This window comes from Macaca nemestrina, chromosome 15 (genome assembly GCF_043159975.1).
Source record: "Macaca nemestrina isolate mMacNem1 chromosome 15, mMacNem.hap1, whole genome shotgun sequence".
Taxonomy (NCBI): Eukaryota; Metazoa; Chordata; class Mammalia; order Primates; family Cercopithecidae; genus Macaca; species Macaca nemestrina.
Window position 1 is genome coordinate 63,560,889 of NC_092139.1, and position 22,089 is coordinate 63,582,977.

At 41.9% G+C, this 22,089-nt stretch overlaps 2 long non-coding RNA genes and 1 pseudogene across 5 annotated transcripts in view; 2 read left to right on the forward strand and 1 right to left on the reverse strand.

Moving 5' to 3' along the window:
• LOC139358571 (ankyrin repeat domain-containing protein 18B-like) overlaps positions 1 to 11,174 on the forward strand; it is a 43,095-nt pseudogene extending 31,921 nt beyond the window's left edge.
• LOC105467673 (uncharacterized) lies at positions 19 to 12,689 on the reverse strand. The gene is made up of 3 exons (XR_011613726.1): positions 12,627 to 12,689; positions 11,061 to 11,175; positions 19 to 437 (listed from the first exon to the last, which is right to left on the reverse strand). It is a non-coding gene; the product is annotated as an uncharacterized lncRNA (long non-coding RNA).
• LOC139358572 (uncharacterized) overlaps positions 11,313 to 22,089 on the forward strand; it is a 31,065-nt gene continuing 20,288 nt past the window's right edge. The window contains exons 1-6 of one of the 4 annotated variants that reach the window (XR_011613724.1): positions 11,313 to 11,490; positions 11,947 to 11,988; positions 13,149 to 13,202; positions 13,650 to 13,776; positions 14,009 to 14,128; positions 15,676 to 15,930. This is a non-coding gene — a long non-coding RNA (uncharacterized lncRNA). The other 3 variants (XR_011613723.1, XR_011613722.1, XR_011613725.1) reach the window with 3 other exon arrangements.

Here is a 22,089-nt window from a genome sequence, read left to right on the forward strand (position 1 = left end):
CTTACAATCTAGATTACCTGAGCAAGGCATGCAGGTTTGTTACATAGGTAAATGTGTGCCATGCCATGGTGGTTTGCTGCACCTATCAATCCATCACCTAGATATTAAGCCCGCAGGCATTAGCTATTGATCTTGATGCTCTCCCTCTTGACCCCAACAGGCCCCAGTGTTTGTTGTTCCCCTCCCCAAGTCCGTGTGTTCTCATTGTTCAGCTCCTACGTAAAAGTGAGAAGATGCAGTGTTTGGTTTTTTGTTCCTGCATTAGTTTGCAGAGGATAACAGCTTCAGGTTCATCCATGTCCCTGCAAAGAGCATGACCTCATTCGTTTGTATGGCTCCATAGTATTCCATGGTGTATATATACCACATTTTCTTCATCCCGTCTATCACTGATGGACATCTGGGTTGATTCCATGTCTTTACTGTTGTGAACGGTGCTGCAGTGAACATACAAATGCATGTATCTTTATCATAGAGTAATTTATATTCCAACATACGGTAATTTTAAATCAGTTTTGGGATTAAAAATCACATAATTTGGGAAAATATTAATAATGGAAAAACCCAAATTGTGCCAAAATATGTTGAGAAAATAGAGGATAAATATATCTTTTTAGATTTTAAATGCATCAGGCTCTTCGTTAATCTTCCCCAGAACTGGGAAGACCTAGAAGGGGAGAGATTGGGCTACATTAATGAGGGCCATTTCAATCTCTTGGCCCTGCAGCAGCCATTTCAAAATATGTCAAAAAGTATATTTAGGGGTTAAATATTTTGATTTCCTTCAGCTTCTTCTCTCTGTGATGCTGGACCAGAATCGGGTTAGGAAGTGAACCACATTATAAGAGTTAATAAAACCCATCTGATGAGATTTTATAGTTTGAAGCGTGTGATTCCCAGACACTTTGGATAGAAATTGGGGCCAAAGAAACAAGGTCTTATTCCTCAATATAAATCTCTCAGTGCTTTAAGCAGTGAAAGAAAGATTTTTCATTTAATTTTACTGACTCGACACTAATGAATAGTTTTTAAAACATAAATCTTTTTTTCTATAAAAAGGACATGCTGTTGATTCTCTTAGGCCTTGACCTCTGGCCAGTGATCTGAAACCAAGCAACATCTGTCTCCAGATCACTAGTACCAAAATCACTAGTACCAAATTAATTTTGGGCAGAGGATAACAGGTTTATTGAGAAATAATGAGCACACCATGCAATTCACTAATTATAATATACAATTCATTCACTTTCATATTTTGAGAGAGTTCTACAGTCCTCGTTACAATCAATTTTAGAACATTTTCATCACCCTAAAAACAAACCCCACATTATTTAGCCATCTTCACTAGTTTCCCCTTCCTCCCTCAGCCCTAGGGAACCACCCACCTTCTTTGTATAGATTTGCCTATAAGCCTCTGAAATAAAAAGCAAGTGGTCTACAGTGACTGGCTTATTTCACTTAGCATAATTTTTCATGCTGCATCTGTGCTGTAGCAGCTATTGATGCAGGGTTTTTGCTCCTTAGTTCAGCTAAATCTGGGTTCTTCTGTCATGACCAGGAAAAATTAAGCACGAAGACACATTGAAGGGTGAGGAGGACAGAATTTATTAAGTGAAAGGAAAGTGCTCAGCAAAGAGGGGAGTCCTGCAAACAGGTTTCCACCTCACAATTGAATACCAGGAGCACATGAGCTGAAGTGGTCAGGCTCCTCCCCTGCATAAGGCGGGAATTCCTGGTGACTCCTTCCCATACCCCCAGTGCTTGTAGGCCTCCAGTCCTCTGCCCACATGTCCAGGCAAGACAAGTCCAGGTTCCCTTCTCTGCACATAACATCTGGTGTAAACACTTGTGGGACTGCTTGAAGATTCTCCGGGGACCCTTCCGTATCTGCCTAGGCATTTTGCTGTCTCCTCCTAATATAGAATCCGTACTTAATTTCTTCTTATTGCTGAGTAATACTCCACTGTATGGATACATCAAACATTTTATTTATCCATTCCCCAGGTGATGAACCTTTGGGTTCTTTCCCTCCCAAACGTGATGGACGCTTTGGTTGTTTCCACTTTTTGACTCCTATTAATAATGCTGCTGTAAATATTTATGTATGAGTTTTTGTGCTTGCATATGTTTTTATTTTTCTGGAGTATATACTTAATGACTGGAATTTCTGGGTCATATGGTGACTTCGTGCTTAACCTTTTGAGGAGCTACCAGTTTGTTTTCCAAAGTGGTTGCACCACTTTACATTCCCAGCAGCATTGGAAAAGGGTTTTAGTTTCTTTGCAGTTTTTCCTAACACTTACTTCCTCTTTTTTATTGAACAAAGATTTCATCCTGTCGTGTGAAGTGATACCACATGTGGTTTTGATTTACATTTTCCTAATGACTAATTGCATTAAGCATCTATTAATGTGCTTGTTATCCATCTTTATATCTTCTTTGCAGAAATATCTATTCAAAATCTTTGCCCATTTTTTAAATTGGGTTATCTTGTTATTTATGAATTGCAGACATTATTTATATGTCCTATATATGTAAGTCCCCTATCAGATATATGCTTCTCAAATACTTTCTTCCACTCAGTGTCTTACCTTTTCACTTCTTGATACTGTCTTCTCAGGCACAGCAGTTTTCAATTTTGAAGTCCATTGAATCCATTTTTCCTTTGGAGTCATAGCTAAGAAAACACTGTGAAATGCAGTCACAAAGATTTATGCCAGGGTTTTCTTCTGAGGGTTTTATAGTTTTAGCTGTTACAGTTAACTGTTTTGAGTTAATTTTTAAAAAGATATTTGGTCCAGCTTTATTTATTTTTTGCATATGGATACCCAGTTTTCCCAGCACCATTTGTTGAAAAGACTATTCTTTTCCCATTCTGTTCTTTTGTTAACCTTGTATAAAATCAATTGACTGTAAATGTGCAGGTTTAATTTTAGATTATCAACTCTTAGCTTGTTTATGTCTATTCTTATGCCAAGGCCAAATCAAATTTAATGAGGAGTTTTTTTCCATCATATTGCATATTACCAGATGTCTTATGTCATAATAAAAATTAAATTTAGTGGAATATCTTTAACTTCACTTTTTGTGTCTCAAAGACGTCTCTGGCCAGCTTATACCTTACTTACTCTAAGACATAATGGAAATCAGGCTTACAAGACACACTTGATTTCTTTTTTTCTGCATTCCAACCTTTAGTCTCTTTTCCATTGCCTCACTCTATAGTTATATTTGTGGAAAGTTTTGATCACAGGATCGGCTGACATAGTCTAATATTTAGTGCATTATGTTTTGCTAATTCATTGTACTTCATAGAATCTTCCATAGCTGTCTACCATCCAGGAAGGAGAAGTTTAAGTCTGAGCTGCCAGCTTTCCTCAGTGGAAATCAAGTGAAGTCATCATCTTTCAGTTCGCAGATCCTGTTTCCACCTGGTAGCTGGTTCTCTCGGGTAGCACTGTGGCTAATACTTTCCTTGGTGCCAATCTTGCATTCTCAGAAACCACAGTTCCCTGTATTGACCTCCTTTTGCTGAAACAGAGATGCACAGCTCTGCTTTCTAGCTCAGTAGATGATTCTTGGAATATAAAGTTTAATTCATTCCAAGAAAAAGTCTTAGGAGTGCAGCACTTCAAAATCAGGTAATGTTCAGACCGTTTATCAGAGACACGTAGTAGATTAGTATTTTGACTTTTGAAATTTCAGAGTGTGCTATAGAGACACATTGTGGCATAACATAGAGATGGGATGGTCTTAACTCCTCCATACAAACAAGCTTGAAGTAAGGTGAAGGAGAAATTGCATTTGATGTCTTAGCACTCAATGTGCGCTGTTTATTTTACTTCTTTGAAGACTAAAAATCATTCCATAATGTTCTCCTTATTTCCTCATGAGAAAAGGAAAATGAAAATTGAATACTAGATCGATTAATAAATACTCAAAGCTTCTTCTTTCAGAATTTTAGTTAATTGAAATCGGGTCAATGTCTGATTTTGGTTATGTAATCAAGTATTTCTAGTTGTTTCTCGAATCATATGTCTTCTTCCTTCCCAGTCTGGTCTCCTAACTTGAGGGGAAATTGTAAGGAGACACCCTGGCCTTGTTATCAGAGCTCATAATTGAAGGGGGTTTTAGGAAAAGTTCCTCCTCAGCAGCTTATGTCTCTCTCCTGGTTATCTGCTGCTTCTCAGTAATGTTTGCCATCAGTGAATAAATCTCAACATTTATTAGATCCTACTTCAAAGGAGACTCTTTTCTGCTACACAAGTTATGTTTCCTGTTTTCTCTTTTAAACTTTATTTTTCTAACAATTACCCAGAGTTTTGTGACTTACAAGAAAAACATTTAGTTTATTCATGAACCTGTGGTTTGGAAAAAAGTTGGCCAGGAGAGCTTGTCTCTGCTCCCCTCAGCTTCTCTAGGAACAGCTAATCATTTGGGGAAATGGAATCATCTGAAGCTTTGCTCACCCACGTGTTTGATGGTTGATGCTGGCCATTGGCTGGAACCTTGGTTGGGGCAGGCAGCAAGAACACTGACCCTGGCACTGCCAGGCTGTCTTTGTGGCCTGATCTCTCTCTCAATCTGGGGGCTGAGTTCGAAGGGAAAGCAGTCTGAGATAGGGAAGCCACATGGCATCCCTTTTACTGCATTCTATTCATTAGAAGGAAGTCAATAAGGTTGGCCCATATTCTATTTTTAAATGGGATGAATATAGCGTCGCTTTTGTTTTAATTGACACACATATATACATAATTATAGGCCATAGAGTGACATTTTGATGCATGTATATAGTGTGTAATGATCAAGCTAACTAGCACATTTACTACTTCAATCATTTTTTATTTCTTTGAATTATGAGCATTCAAAATCTTCTGGCTTTTTAAAAACATACTATAAATCATAGTCAGCCATATTCACCCCACAATACCACAGAACACCGGAACTCATTCCTCTTATCTAACTGTAATTCTCTATCCATTAACCAGCCTCCTCTCTCCTACTTCTGTGAGCTTTTTTGTTGTTGTCAAGAGACAGGACCTTGCTAGTGTAGTCTGGGCTCTGGGCAACTGTAGTCACCCAGATTGGAGACAGTGGTTTGATCATAGTTCACTGTAGCCTCAAACTCTTGGGCTCACATGATCCTCACACCTCAGCCTCCTGAGCAGCTGGGATTATGGGCATGCAGCACTGCACCTGTCTGATTTTTGACTTTGTAGAGATGCCTCCCTATGTTGTCCAGGGTGCTCTGGAACTTTTGGCCTCAAGTGATTCTCCTGCCTTAGTCTTTTAAAGTGCTAAGAAATAACAGGCATCAGCCATGTTGCCCAGCCCTCAGTTTTTCTTCAGCTCCCACACATGAGTGAGAATGTGCAGTATTTATCTGCACTTAACATAACATCCCTCAGACTGATCCACGTGGCCACAAATAACAGGATTTAATTCCCTTATATGGTGAATAGTATGCCATTGTGTATGTGTACCACAGTTTTTTGTCCATTCATTTGGTGATGGACATATAGGTTGATTTGATACATTAGCTGTTGTGAATAGTGCTACAATAAACATGTGAGGACAGGTATCCTTGTGATCTGTTGTTTTCTTTTCTGTTGCCTGAATACCCAGTAGTGGGGTTGCTGGGTCCCTGGGAAGTCCCATTATTAGATTTGTGAGAAAAACTCGTGTTGTTTTCTGTAGTGGCTGCACTAATTTACCTTCCCACCAACAGCATGTAAGAGTTTCCTGTTCTCTGGAGCCTCACCAGCATTTGTTATTTTTATATCTTTTCAATGACAGCAATGTATTCAAATTGAAGCAAGATTATATCACATTGTAGATTTGATTTGTATTTCCCTGAGGATTAGTGATACTGAGCGTTTTTAAAATTACTTACTGGCTATTTGTATTTCTTTTTTCTAAAAAAGCAGTATAGTTAGATATTTTGTTTGATTTTGAACTCAGATTTTATTTTAACGGTCAAGTTGTTTGAGTTTCTTGTATATTTTACATATTAGTCCCTTATTAGATGAATAGTTGACAATATTTTCTCCCACTCTACAGGTTTTCTCTTCACTCAGTTGTTTGCTGGCCAGAAGCTCTTTAGCTCAATGTACTACCATTGGTCTGTCATTTGTTTCTTCCTATGCTTCTGATGTCTTACCCATAAAAATCTTTGTGCAGACTAATGTCCTCAAGCATTTTCCCTGTATTTATTTAAAGTAGTTTGATAATTTGGGGCCTTACATTTCAGTCTTCAATTGATTATGAGTTTCTTTTGTTATATGGTGTTACAGAGGAAGCTAGTAGCATTCTTCCCCATATGGATATTTAGTTTTCCCAGTGCCATTCATTTGAAGAGACTGTCCTTTCCCAATGTATGTTCTTGTCACCTTAGTCCAAAATCAGTTGGCTTTAAATATGTGGATTTATTTCTGGGTGCTGTATGCTATGGCCTTTACCCCAAGAATCATTACTTCTTAAAATGCAATTCAAATTGTCCTGAAACATTTGCAGTCTATGGAGAGGCTTATGGCATCAGAATCCTTATTTACAGGATTCATTATTTTGTGTCTTTTTGAAATATGGTCTTTGTCTGTCATCCAGGCGGAAGTGCAGTGGTGTGGTCATAATTCACTGCAGCCCTGAACTCTGGGTACAAGCCATCCTTTTGCCTCAGTCTCCCAACTAGCTGGTTCTACATGCATGAGCCACCATGCCCGGCTAATTTAAAATATATATATATATATACACACACACACACACACACACACACACAGACATGGGAGTATCACTATGTTGTTCTTGCTGATCTCAAACTCCTGGCCTCCAGTGATCTTTCTGCCACAGCCTCCTAAAGTGCTGGGATTACCGGCATGAGCCACCATCCCTAGTATAGAGTATTAAATTATTTTCAAAGTCTTATTCCCAGAACCATTTATTGACTTTGGCCTAAATCACCCAATGTGATATGTCTGACACTGTTTTGACATATTGTGGGAAGTGAGGAAAAGGGAGGGAGTTAGACACTTTTCACTAAGAGATCACTTAGTGCCATTGAAGGAGGAACAGAAATGTATTATCAGGAAAATAAAAGTCAGGTGAAGTGCAAAAGTTCTCTGGAAAGATGACAGTAAAGCATATATTTTTGTGACTCATGGTAGCTTTAACTTTGCTCTTAAAATTCTGAGTAATTTAAGGCTTTACATTTGAAGAATCTACTGTGTTACAGATAACATTTTATTGTAAGTAAATACTTTTCAAAATTTGCTATTGGTTTTGTATTAGATTATTCTTAGCCTACTTCATTATCAAACTATATTATTTTATTCATGCAGTTTGATGATCTTATGGCAGAGAAGGAAGCTGTATCTTCAAAATATGTCAATTTGGTGAAAGACAGACAAGTTGTTCAACATGAGCTATTTATTTAAAAAGTACAACAGGAATGTGAAAAACTTGAGGAGGATAAAAAGATGTTGAAAGAACAAATATTAAATCTTAAGACGCATATGGAAAACAATATGGTAGAACATGGCAAAGTACAAGAATATAAATCGGAGCTAGGTGAAAAGGCAATGCAGGCAATAGAAAAATTAGAAGAAATCCATTTACAGGTTAGTTATTTAAATCAGATAAGTTTATCTGTAATGTGCTTTCATTTATTTCACTGCAAACTGTATTTTGGATATGTATATGTTGTGTTTCTTCTGCCTCTCTTGTAGCAATTTGCTTTGTAGAGTTCTAGAAAAAAATGGCATCTGTTTTTTCTTTTAAATATTTAAATTTCCATTATTATTATAACAAGATCAATCTTTCAGAGTAATGATTCTCACTATGGAGTCATTTGATTATTAAGACCAGTTGGCATAAGAAAAAATTGTGATTTAGAAATTATGTGATACTTTTGAATTGGTCTTAAGCTACAATGTTCTTTGATCACTTTTTAAAATTATGAATGGATTCTATTACTTTTTGTATGACCAGATTACATTAACAGTAACATAATTATGATTGCAAATTTGTATAAATCAGACTTAATTCTGAATTCAGTTATTAGTTTTCTTGATAATGCTGATAAATATGTTAAGCTTCAACCTCTTTTTTTAACATATTCAAAATTGTTCTTTGAATCACTGACTCAAAATGAAAGGCAAAAAGCATATGGTAATTAGGTTATAATTGTTTTAAAAGTGTATTCTTTTCATTTGTTTTAGACACAAGCACAATATGAAAAACAATTGGAGCAGTTAAGCAAGGATAACATGGCTTCACTAAATAAGAAGGAACTCACACTTTAAAGATGTGGAATGTAAATTCTCCGAAATGAAAACTGCTTATGAAGAGGTTACAACCGAATTGGAAGAATATAAGGAAGCCTTTGCAGCAGCATTGAAAGCTAACAATTCCATGTCAAAAAAAAAAAACGAAGTAAGTAAAAACATACACTTGTAGGAAATGAACTAAGCTCATTAATTTGTTTTGAAAATGTAATTTTTAGTGAGATGGCTTCAGGAGATTAGTAGGAAGTGAATGCTAATTTGATAATGTAATTTTGGAAAATAATGTTAGTAAATAATGTTACCTTTAAAATATTAGTCAAGGATAATTTCTGTCCCATTTCTATTTTTTTTTTTTTTTGCTTCTGTATGACTTTTTTCCCCTGAAAAATCTCATGTAGTTAATCTGACCTGTTAGTTTTTGTCATATTTTTGAAGTTTTATAATTCGTAAAGTGATCTTGTTATAAAATTACTTGTCAGAGTTTCCCTAAATAGAAAGATTAATGAGTTTAATTTATTTTTCAGTAGATCACAACCTACACCCAAAGTGTCGAGTGGTACTGCTACTCTGGGCACAATCGTTTTTAATTGTGATTTTTAGTATTATCAATAGAGGGTATCTCAAGAAAGACTATTTGTGAAACATTTTCAAGGTGTTACAGAAAGGCATCCTTGTGAAATAGGGAATCATTATCAAGGAATTTAAAGAAGTGTAATTCACAAAGTGGCTAAAAAGTAACACCTTGTTCAGCCTGAAGATTTGTGTGGAAGGCAGAAAGAACAAGCCCCCACTCCAGTGCCTTGGTCACAGTGCTGGGGGCTAATTGCCTTCAGCGCTGCTTTAGTTCTTTTTATCCCCAACCACACCATCTAGTTCTCCCCGAGGAGCTGTTGCTCTGAGTTCTTCCTCAGTGCCAGATGCTTAATTATTCCTAGATAATGGGTGAAATGTGCAAGGGTGAAACCTAAAATTTCTATACTAAACACAACTATTCCTAGATTTTTTTTGTTCATTTTAGTTTTCTTAACCTACATTAAGGAGTACAACATGATGTTTTGATATAATTATTTCCAGTGAAGTGGTTCTTATACTCAAGCAAATCAACATATTCATTTTCCCGCATAGTTACCTTTTAAATACAAGTATTTCTAATGGAATCTTTAGAATGTCACAAGTGGAGCCATTTTAGAAGGCAGCAAGTTTCACCTGGTGAGCTGTGCATCACTGACAGTCGTTTCTCTCCCCTGTCTACTTTGTTTGAACTGCTTGTTCAGTGTAAATTACCTTAGAAACACAGGTGCTTGGCCGGGCGCGGTGGCTCATGCCTGTAATCCCAGCACTTTGGGAGGCCGAGGCGGGCGGATCACAAGGTCAGGAGATCGAGACCACGGTGAAACCCCGTCTCTACTAAAAATACAAAAAATTAGCCAGGCGCGGTTGTGGGCGCCTGTAGTCCCAGCTACTCGGGAGGCTGAGGCAGGAGAATGGCGTGAACCCAGGAGGCGGAGCTTGCAGTGAGCCAAGATCGCGCCACTGCACTCCAGCCTGGGCGACAGAGCGAGACTCCGTCTCAAAAAAAAAAAAAAAAAAAAAAAAAAAAGAAACACAGGTGCTTCTTTAGAATGATTTTAAAATTATAATTGCGTACAACAGATATGCTCTCACACATCTTCGGTGTGAAACCACCGTTTAGTGGGTACTTTGGTTTACTCTCAGGGCAACGTTTTAAAAACTGCAAGTCATTAAGAATCATTTAAGGAAAAATGAAATACTAAGCATTTGTCTTGCTATCTTTACAGATCGAATAAGAAAATAGCAATAATCAGCACCAAGCTCCTTATGGAGAAAGAGCGGATGAAAAATTTTCTCAGCACTCTTCCTACAAGGTGAGACCCAGAGTCACCTTGTGTTGGAAATCTTACTACTATAGGACTCAACAGAAAATATATTCCCCAGATGCCCATCAGAATTCCTACTTCAAACCAATAGACTTCAAATAACTGCAAGAACTACTTGACTGAGGCTAGTTATATGACCGTTTCTCTTTTGGCTTTCATTTCTCTAATATAATTCTTTGTAATTTGGGGAAATACTGAGTTGTTCTGTTGACTTATGCATGTTAAGTAAAGATCATAATTAGCTATATTAACACAAAAAGGAAATGGAAACTTTACATTTTTTAATTCCCTGGAGCTCTCATTTTCAAGAGATACCCATTTGCTAACTTTATTCAATACATGTGACTAAACTGACACATTTAAAATGTCTTTAAAAGCTGCATTTAAGTTAGGTTTTAGAAATTGCATGTTATTGCCTAGTAACTGACGATATACCTTGAGATGCTTTGGCTTACTCTCTAATTAATTCTAGTTTAGTTGTGGTGCATACTACCACCTTTTTCTTTTCTTTTCTTTTCTTTTAATACAGTGTCTCCCTCTGTTGTCCAGGCTGGAGTGTCGTGGCACCATCTCGGCTTACTGCAACCTCCACCTCCCAGGTTCAAGCGATTTTCCTGCCTCAGCCTCCCAAGTAGCTGAGAATTCCGTATATACAGTGGAATACTTTGCAGCCATGAAAATAACAAAATCAGGTCCTTTGCAGCAACGTGGATACGGCTGGAATCTACTACCCTAATCAAACTAACACAGAAACAGAAACCAGATATCTCCTGCTTTCACTCATGTGGGAGCTACACATTGGGTGCACATTATCATAAACATGGGAATAATAGACACTGAGAAATAAGAACGGGGAGGGACAGAGTGGGCCAGGGTTACTTACTGGGTCATATGCTCACTACCTGTGTGATGGGTTCAGTTGTACTCCAAATCTTGGCATGCCTCAATATACCTTTGGAAAAAACCTCCTCAGGTACCACTTTAATTGATAATACAAACTAGGAAAAAAAAAAAAAAGAAAGAAAAATTTACTGTAAAAAAAGTTTAGTGTAAGTAGAGAATAGAAATTTCTTTTTAAGATAAAATTTATTGGAGTAAAAAAACGGATTAAACTTTTATAAAGGGCAGAGTTTTGCTAAGAATTTCAAAGTAATGCATTCATTGTAAAAGATGACTTTTAATTTTTTTTTTTCTTCTTTATTGAGACAGGGTCTCACTCTGTTGCCGTGGTGCAATATTGGCTCACTGCAACCTCCAATCCCTGGCTTCAAGCAATTTTCCTGCCTTAGCCTCCCAAGTAGCTGGGACTATAGGTGTGTCCCACCACGCCCAGCTGATTTTTGTATTTTTAGTAGAGACTAGGTTTCCTCATGTTGGCCAGGATGGTCTCAATCACCTGACCGCGTGATCTTCCCGCCTTGGCCTCTCCAAATCCTGGGATTCCAGGCATGAGCCACCACGCCTGGCCATTGTTTAACCTTTGTACTAATAAACACCACCTTTCTAAAATCATGTATATGCAATAGACCAATATTAACTGTATTTTTGTCCAATTACTCTAAGCAGCATTACACAGATACATTCTCTGTTATCTAAATTAAAATAAGAAAATTTACTTTATGTATGTGATTATTTTTCTTTTGAAGCCAACTTCAAGTTATGTCTAGTCACTAAAAATACTAAAGGCCACAATTTGTAAGTGATATATTATTTTCATGATAATGTTTCTTGTTTAACTTAAACGTTATTATTATTTTCACTTATTTTAGATGGAGCCGGACTGTGTAGAACAAATAGAGAAACAAAGAGAAGTATGTTGCCAAAATTTATTCCTTAAATTTAGGTTTATTTTAGAAATAAAATTTAATAACAAATGGCATTCCTTTTCATTGTTGGGTTGGTAGATACCACGTTTTTTTTCTCTCACGCACATCTAATGAAAGATGTGAAAACAAAAACTTCCACAGAGAAGACTGTCCTTGTGCACCATAAATTCATCACATCCCATAGCTTCAAAAATTCCCAAGAAGTCTATGCATCTCTTTTTCACTGGCTCTACACTTTCTTAAGTTTTGCCATCCTCATGGAACTGTCAGCCAGCACCCTGAAACGATTCTCAGAAAACAAAGGCATCATCAAGTTCTCAGGGTTTTGGTAGAGATTGAAGGCCAACAGATGTCAAATTCATTCAGAAATACTTAGCTGAGCAATAACCCTTCGTAGGCAGTCACTTCACAAGTGACATTTTAAATCTCCTGTCATTTACTGTGTCATTGGCTTATGTCTGTTCTCAGGAAAAGTTCCAACTTTTTCACCATGAAATAAAAACACCCACATCAATGTGATTCCTGTCAAGTTACTCAACCTTGTCTCTCACCACTTACTGCACTCTGCCCTTTGCTCTAGCGCCAAACTGGACGGAGCGGAACTCTGCAGGGCTCTTCCCCACCTCAGGCTCTTTGCCTGCACCTCTTCCCTCTCTCTGATGAGCTTTTCCTTGTCCTTCAGGTATCAAGTTATATTATCTCCTCCACCAGAAAGCCCATGATATTGACATAAAAGTGGGATAGAGGACCCTTCTGTGTGTTCCAGTAGTGCCCTGCTGTATACCTCTTGTGTATCCATGACTCTATATGGACATTGTCTTGTCTGGTTTTTTTGGGTATAGCTTATGACTGTTGGGAGGTGGACCATACCATCTTCATCTTGAAATTCTAGTGCTGGTTCTAGAATCTTAGCACATGTCTGTTGAGTAGATGAATGAAGAATGAAAAAGCTCTGATATTTAAACACAATTAGATTTAATGTCATGTGTAAATTATTTAATAATAATTTTGTATTGTAAATGTACATACATATTTCTCATTCTTATTAACTCTGATAAAGTTCTCAACTCTTTAGTTTTTAAAATCACACTGAGCTAACCAAAGTGTTTTAGGTAAAGAACATAATTCTTTGTTTTTCTTTCCAGCTGTTGCTGTGTTGGACACTTTCACCCGTCTACTTTCTTCTGCAGAATCCACTGGTAAGCCACGTCTAATCAAGAGAATATTTAACCATAAAATCATAAGGACAAATTTTGTGATATAAAAGATTATAAAACTTTATTACTGGGCTATTTACACAACATTTTAATTGTTTCTCATAAAATATACAACATCACAATCTTTACTGAAGTAGGATATTTTTGTATCATATGTATGAAGATAACTTGTAGGGTATTTTAAATGATGTTTTTCAGTCTCCTTCAGTTTTAAGTGGATCTTGAAGATGAAAACCAGTATTATTGAGTTTGACATACTCAAATTGCCCAAATGCCAGCTATTTAAACAGCCAAACAACCAAGTCATCATTGATTCTTTAGTAAAGGTCATCGAAGACTTATTTGCATATCACAGTTTTTATTACTTAGGAGACCTAAGGAGTACCTGCCAGGCTTGTCCATGCTAATGTTATGATTTTCTTTTTCTAGTTGAACCGTATTTTGTGTGGTGATGATCTGAGGCTCTGTAAATATCTGGTTACTCCTCAAAACACACTAGATTTGGCATTTCATGGATGACTTGTGTTTGAACAATTATTACTGCAATGGTTGCCAGGTGATTATTTTCTGATTCTCTTCTTTGTCCTACATGGAGAAATAAAAACAATAAATAAGGGAGAAGGGAAAGCTCATGTTTCTGGTGCTCCAATTCCCCAAGATTAGGCCAGTGGTAGATATTCTAAGCTGACTCTTTATGTCTTTTTGATTTGTGCCTGTTACTCTGTCAGCACTTTTTTACTTTCTGGCACAAGATGTTCTAAGATAATCTTGTGTTTTCTCTGCCCCAGCCCTGAAATGAGTGATTTTTTTTGGAATCAGAGGTGGAGCCACTGAGGAAGTATAGGCGAGCCCTCCCCAGCATGTGCTCACTGGTCCTCAACAGAAAAACAGCTGCTGCATCCACTGAGGTACCAAGAAACTAGCAAAGGGCCTTCTGGCTGTCTGGGGTCAGTCCTCATGTGGTCCCTGGCTCAGCCTCAAGGGTTCTGGGTTAGTCTCCCTGCAGCCTCTGTGCTGTGTCTCTAGATCGGGCTCTGCGGGAAGGGCCCCGGGAGACCCAGCAGCACAGGGTGTCTCGTCTGCCAAATGTCCCTCCCTTCCTCCCACTCTGACACTCAGGAATAGGGTAGATGGGGTTTCCAGGCTGTGCCAGGCCACCTCACTGTCTCCTCTGAGATGAACCCTGAGGGCCTTGGGGGATGAGTGTGAAGCTGGCTACCTGGAGCCTGAGGCTGACTGTCTCTCCCTGTGTCTTGGAGGAGAGGCCTTGTCCCAAGAAAACCCCCAGGGCCTGACCCCTGGGCATGCATGCAGGGAGGGAGGGTCTGTGGGCTAAGGGGGGGCATGGTAATGAGACTTTAAGCAGCACTGCTCAGGGGCTGGGTGGGTAGACCGTGGTCAGAAATGACCTGGTCATTAGGACCTAGTCAGTTGGTACCTGATCACCAGGGGCCTGGTTAGTGGTGTTCTCCTCAGTAAAGTTCTCATCAGTGGGGACCTGGCAACCTAGTCATTGGAAGCCTGGTCAGTGGGGGTCTTATTAGTGGGGCCTCATCTGTTGGAACATAAACAATGAAAAACTGGTTGGTGGAGCCTATACAGTATACCAGGGGCCTGGTCAGTGTGGGGCCTTAGTGGCTTGGAGCTTGGTCAGTGAGGGCCTGGTCAGAGGGGACTTGGTCCGCTGGGGACTGATCCATGGAGATTTGTTCAGTGAGGGATGGGGGGGCGACAACCTGGGAAATTGTGGTCTTGTCAGTGGGAACCTGGGCAGTGGGGACCAGGTCAGTGGGAAATTGGTCAGTGGAGTCTGGCCCATGAGGCCGATTAAGTGTGAGCCTGGTTAGGAAGACATGGTCAGTTGGGACTTGGTCAGTGGGACCTGGTCAATGGAGGAGTGGTCATTAGGGTCCTCGTCAGTAGGGATCTGGTCAGGGGCAGCTGGTCAGTAGGAATGTGGCCATCTGGCCACTGTGTGACCTCAGGCAGAGGGTTTGTCTGTGGAGTCTCCTTGCTTCCATCTGCAGGGAAGGTGAGTCAGGGCACCCTGGCAGGTGGTTGGTAAAAGAAGATGAGAAGATGTGTTGTATCCAGCACTGTTTGGCAGACCTACAACTTTACACAGGACCTGTATTCCACCTAGAGAGGATGCCAGCCCTTTCTGCTCTACCCGGTGCCCCTCCTTTGTCTGCATCCCCAGGACCCCCATGGATGGGGAAGGCAGAGATTGGAGAGCACCTGTAGTGGCTCTAATGCTGGCCACGGGCCCTGGTTGTGACAGTGGTGAGACCTGGGTGCTCCCCTGAGTGTAGAAGCTAAGCCTGGCCAGAGAAGCAAGACAAACACACACATACGCACACACACAGGCACACACACATGCACAAACACACTGCATGCAGACGTGTCAGTTCAGGGGGTAGAGGACACTGACTCTGGGCCCTCTTGACCCAAGCAGGCTCCAGTTGTGCTGGGTTGTGTCACCCCACGATGTCACTGTTGCTGAGCCCCCATCGCCTCTGTGTTGTGGAGCAGTTAGAGGCACAGAGCAGAGTCCGTGAGTGGCTCTGCGTGAAGGACTGTTTTCTACATGAGAAGCACATCTCAGCACAGCTGACTCATCAGACTCAGGTGAGTGGGACCTGCTCTCTTCTCTTCCTCCTGGCTTGGGGACAGTCGCTATCAGGTGGGTGGTTTTGGCCTCTGGGCAGCTACTGAGGATAAACCCTAAACAGTCACCGGGTGCCTGTTCTGCGCTTACAGTCATCTCATTCATCCTCACAGCATTCTGTGAGCATTCATTCATCCTCACAGATTCTGAATCTCCTCTGGACACCCCCAGGACCACCAGGACAACCCCATCAGGGCCCTGTCACCAGGCCCAGTCTGGCTCCATGATAACCAAGACGCAGGTCCAGAGACAAGCGCCCTGCATGGTGCCTGCATGTGACTCCCCTTGGTGGGTAGTGACCAGCTCACCACGGAAGAAGCCAGGGCAGCATGCGGCCATCTGCCCTGCAGCCCCAGATGACTCCTGGGCCTTAAGAAGTCATTCTTAAAGGGAAAGCTGGTCACTTTGAGGTCCCTGGAAGGAAGGGTGAATGTGTCATCCCAACAGCCCTGGCAGCCAGCAGCATGCCATACATCTTCTCACCCGATCTTTGTGACAGAGGCCACCTTCTGGGGCACAAGTCCCATACCTAAAGGGTCCTATCTCAGTCGGCCTCATCCTGAGCCCTGGGATGGGAGAGGCACCATGCACCCCCCTGCAGCAGCCAGGATTACCACCCAGGGGACTCATCCTTCTGTGGCCCTGGCCAGACTTAGAATTTGGCCCAAAACAGGACAAGCTCAGTCAGAGCAGCTTGTCAGTACCCAGAGTCTATGTATGCCAGACATGGCCAAGCTGGCTCAAAGAGCAACCAGCCACCTCTGCAAGGGTGTGCCAGGAGCAGGTGGACCAGCCACCAACCTCATCCACTCAAGTAAACAGAGATGGCCAGCGTCTCACACCCTGAGTGCCCACCACCTGACAGCTGATGAAGTGGAGGCCTGAGGAAAAGCAGATGGCACTGGGGCCCTGCTTCCAGGGCAGAATAACTGATTGACCCTGACTGGCAGTGAGTTGGTGACTGGTCCACCTGCTCCTGGCACACCAGAGGTGGCCGGTTGCTCTTTGAGCCAGCTTGGCCTTGCCTGGCATGCACAGGCCTCAGTGCAACAACTGTGCTGCAAATGGAGTCACATAGAGGATATGAGCAGCAGCCTCAGGAGCAGGCTGTGCACTGCCTTTGGGGCTCCAGCCCATGCATCAGGGCTTCTACAGCACTGTGGGCTTCTTGGGTGCCAAGAGGCAGACCACAGACCATCCTGAGGAGGACTCTGGTAAGAGCTTCCTTGTGTATGTGGATGATGTCCAGGATGTTGGCCTGGTGTCCCTGAGGCAGCACTAACAGGTCCATAACTGGGTCCAGGTCCTGCCTGGGCTGATTGGCGAAGATCTCCCTGGCAGCATTGAAGGCATTGGTGGTGAAGTGGCATCTATGTTCAAGTGCAGAAAGGGCCCAGTCTGGTGGATGAACCACACGGCCAGCTTCTGGGTGTGGGCACGGTGCCACATCCTTTGTCACTTCCTGATGTGCCCCACCAGCACTGAAGAGACAGCGTGGAGACAGGGCAAGAGGAAGGCTGAGAAGGATGAGATGGTGAGTCCCAGATTCTTCCTGTCCCTGAGCCCACCCTGAGTGACCCTCAACCTTTAGGAATGGGAGAGCAAGATTGACAGCTTCAAGTACTTCACCGAGAAGATAGACAACAGGGCACTCAGCTCAACTTCACAGCCAGTGAGTTGACATGCAAGCAGATGATGGTAACAGGCTTTAAGAAAGAGCATCAGATGGCAGCCAGTACTTCAGCCTCAGCCAGGCATTGGAGTTGGACCAGGCCATCCACTTCACCATAGAGGCCTTCCACACTATCAGTGAGCTCTTTGCCAGTCAGCCCAGGCAGGACCTGGACCCAGTCATGGACCTGTTAGTTCTGTCTCAGGGACACCAGACCAACATCCTGGACATCATCCACATGCACAAGGACGCTCTTACCAAAGTCACGGAGAGCCGGCAATATGTGACAGAAGTGAAGACAGAGGTGCAGAGGCTGATGACGTCAGAATCGCAGGAACAGGATTTCTTTGGCTACTTTGGCTGAAATTCACCACTTTCATCCAATTCCAGTGAGAGACATGGACTCACAGATGCTGCATTTCTTGCAGCAAAAGATACTGTTTTTTCAAAATGCCACCCAGGAATTGATAGTGTTGAATGACTAGATACTCGATCGTGGACCGCTTCCAGTTCAAGGATTCATTCTACAGAGAATAATAACACTAGAGCAAAGAGCTAGTGCACGCTATCGGTGGTAGCACAAGGATGGTTTTGTGATCAACTGAAATCCAGGTGAATACAGAATTGTGTAGGAAACAGTTAATATGATGATACAATAGAAACAGTAGCAAACATGAATTAAATCATGCTATGAATGCCTAAACTACCATTGTAACTTTTGGAAGAATAATACCACTTTACTGCTTTTTGAAGTATGAATATTTTAGTGTATGTGCTATAGGCCTCAAATCCTATAAAGAATCTCCGAGAAGTTGGCTGGATAAATCCTGCTGTGGATGTCTTTATACTCAAAGATTAATGATGTAATTTGCATTGTCCCCACCAAATCTCCTGTTGAATTATACTTCCTATTGTGGAAGGTGGATCCTGGTATAAGGTGATTGAACTGTGAAGGCAAATTTCTCATGAATGGTTCAGCACCATCCCCTGGTAGCATCCTCACAATCATGAGCAACTTCTCATGAGATCTAGTCACTGAAAACTCTACATCACCTCCCTACTCTCCGTGTTTTCCTCTTGCCATGTGAGACAACTTACTCACTCTTTCTTTGCCTTCCACGATGATTGATAGATGTCTGAGTCCTCCCAGAAGCAGAAGCCACTGTGCTTCCTGTCCACCCTGCAGAACCATGAGTCAATTCAACCTCTTTTTCAAAACAAATCATACAGAAAATGGCAAATGAGGATTGGAACATTGCTATAAAGATACTCAAGGACGTGGAAGCAGCTTTGGAACCATGTAATGGGCAGAGGTTGGAAGAGTTTGGAGGGCTCAAAAGAAGACAGATAGATGAGAAAACTTTTGGAACATCATAGAGACTGTTTAAATGGTTGTGACAAAAATCCTGATGGAAACATGGATAGTGAAGGCCAGGCTGAGGAGGTCTCAGATATAAGAAGATTTCTGGAAAACGTCTTCCTTTTGGATATGGAAAGCTTATACAATGTCTGTACCATCATTGTGCCTTAGAAGCAGTGAATTCCCTTTCTATTTCCGAGGCTCATAGGCAAAAGTGACTGTTGCCTTGACTCAGATGAGACTTTGGACTTTGTAACTTTGAGTTAATGCTGAAATGAATTAATGCTGAAATGAGTTAAGACTCATGCTGGAAAGGCAGGATTGTATTTTGCAATGTGAGAAGGACATGAGATTTGTGGGATCAGGGACTATTCTGTCCCTGTGTCCCTACCAAAACTCATGCGGAATTCTATTTCCTAATGTTAGTGATGGGGCCTAGGTGGCAAAAGATTTAGTCATAAAAGTGTAGGGGTGGATCATTCACGAATGATGAAGCACCATCCCCTTGATGCTGTCCTGAGAGTGAGTGAGTGCTCATGTGATCTGGTTGTTTAACAGGCTGTGGAACCTCTGTCCTCATTTTGTGTTCCTCCTACTCCTGCCTTAGGAGACATCTCATCGTCCCTTGGCTTTATGATATAATTAGGAGGCTTCCTGATTCCTTCCAGAAACAAAAGACACTAAGCTTCCTTCACTGCTTGCAGAATCATGAGTCAATTAAACCTCTTTTATTTACAATAATAAAGAAAAGTAAAACTGCCAAGAGGAGCTGTGAGATGTCTTCAAGGCCTTTTTCCCTTTGTCTTGGCTATTAGCACAGGGATTTTTTGTATGCAAATTTCTGAAGTCTTCTTCAATTTTTCCCCTTAAATTGGGTTTTGCTTTATTACTACATAGTCAGCCTGCTATACAGATACCTGAAAAAGTAGAAGCAGGCTCAGTAGTGGCTAGCAAACAAAGATTGGAAGGGTTTGGAGGGATTGGAGCATGATGGAAAGATGAGGGACGGGGAGGGAGTGATTTAATTATGGATGGGCGGGGGGTGTGGAAGGAAATAAGGGGGGAGGGTGGGAAGGAATAGGCTGGCTGTAGGGTGGTTTCGAGGGTGGTGGGTAGTAGGCAGGGGTAGTAGCCTGCTGCAGAGGCAGAGCCTCATGGAAAACCCCTACTAGGGCAGTGCACCTGTGGCTTTGCAGGTTTGAGCCCGCATTGCCACTGTCAAGGACTCGACTCGTGTTCAGTGCCTGTAGCTTGTCCACACTGAGGGTGCAAGCTGTTGGTGGGACTATGATTCTGGGGGTTGGAGGGTGGTAGCCACCTGCGTGGGGGCTCCAAGTCCATATTTTCCTTCAGCACTGCCCTAGTAGAAGTTTACCAAGAACCCTGCCTCTGCAGCAGGCTTCTGCCTGGAAACAGCAGGGGGTGGGGGTGGCAGGCATATCCTTCACCAATGGTTAAGCGCCATCTTCTTGATGCTGTCCTTGTGATAGTGTGTTCCCATGAGATCTGGTTATATAACAGGGTGTGGCACCTCTTTCCTCTCTCAGTCTTGCTTCTACTCCTGCCATATGTAGCATGTCCTTGCCCCTAGGCCTTCTGGTATGATTGGGAGGTTTCCTGAGTCCTCCCAGAAGCAGAAGCCACTATGCTTCCTTTACAGCCTGCTGAACCATGAGCCAGTTAAACCTCTTTATGATCATATGGAAAATTAGTGCTGTAAAGTGGAGCCCTGAAATGCTTTCAAGGCCCTTTCCTCTTTGTCTTGGCAACCAGCACTCAGCTTCTTTTCATGCAAATATTTGAAACCTTTGTGAATTTTCCCCCGAAAATGGACTTTTCTTCTTTTATTACATTGCCAGGCTGTGACAAAGAGAGCTGACAATGTAGAAGCAGGTTCAGAAGTAGGTAAAAGACAGAGGTCGGGAGAGTTGGGAAAGCTAAGAAGACAGCAAGATGAGGAAAAGTTTGGACCACTGTAGAGAATTGTTAAATACTTGTGATCAGAAGGCTGACAAAAGGATAAACACTGAAGTCCAGACTTAAAAGGTCTCAGATGAAAATGAGGAATTTCCTGTTAACAGGAGTCAAGGTTCCATTTGATTTGCCTTAGCAAAGAACATGGCTGTGCAGTGACCCTGCCCCAGAGATCTGTGAACTATGAACTTGGGGGTGGTGATTCAGGATGTAGCTGGTGGAATGAACATCTAGGCAGCATAGCATAAGAGGTGTCCTGTCTGCATTGAACAGCCTGTGTTCTTATGTGTTACCTAAGAAATGACTTCAAGATAGAACTTCTATTTAAATGAGAAGTGGAGACCTAAAGTTCGGAATATTTTCAGCCTGGCCAAGTGTTCAAAAAGAAAAGCTGATTTTGAGTGGGAAAATTCAAGAAGCCTCAGGGTATGTGCATAAAAACCAGTCCAGTGCAAATAGACAAGACAATGGGAAAAAGGCCTTGAAGGCATCTCAGAGACCTCTGCAGCATCCCTTGCTGTCACAGGCCCTGGGGTCTAGGAGAGAAGAATGGTTTCCTGGAAAAGCTCCATGGCCTTGCTGCTGTGTGCACCCTCAGGACACTGCTGGCTGCATCCCTGCAGCCCCAGCTCCAGCCATGGCTGAAAGATGCACAGGTACAGCTTGGGTCACTGCTTCAGAGGTGGCTTCAAGCCTTGATGGTTTCCATATAATGTGAAGCCAGCAGGTGCTTACAGCAAGAACAGAGGCTTGAGAGCCCCCATCTAGATTCCAGAAGATGTACAGAAAATCCTGGATGTCCAGGAAGAAGCTTTTCCATAACGCAGAGCCTCATGGGAAACCTCTACTAGGGGAGCCAAGAAGGGACATATAAGGTTGAAGTCCCCACACAGGGAGGCATCATCCTCCCAACCCCAGATTCATAGACCCACAAACAGCTTGCACCCTCAGTGTGGAAAAGCTACAGGCACTCAACACCAGCCCTGTCCATGAGAGCAGCCACAGAGGCTGAACACTGCAAAGCCACAGGTGCAGATCTGCCCAAGGTCTTGGGAGCACAGCCCTCACACCCCTGTGCAATGGATGTGGGACAGGGATTCTAACTGGATGATTTGGGAGCTGTAGGATTGAGTGACTGGTCTGCTGGATTTTGGACATTTATTTATCCTATGAGTCCCATCTGTGTTTTGTGCTT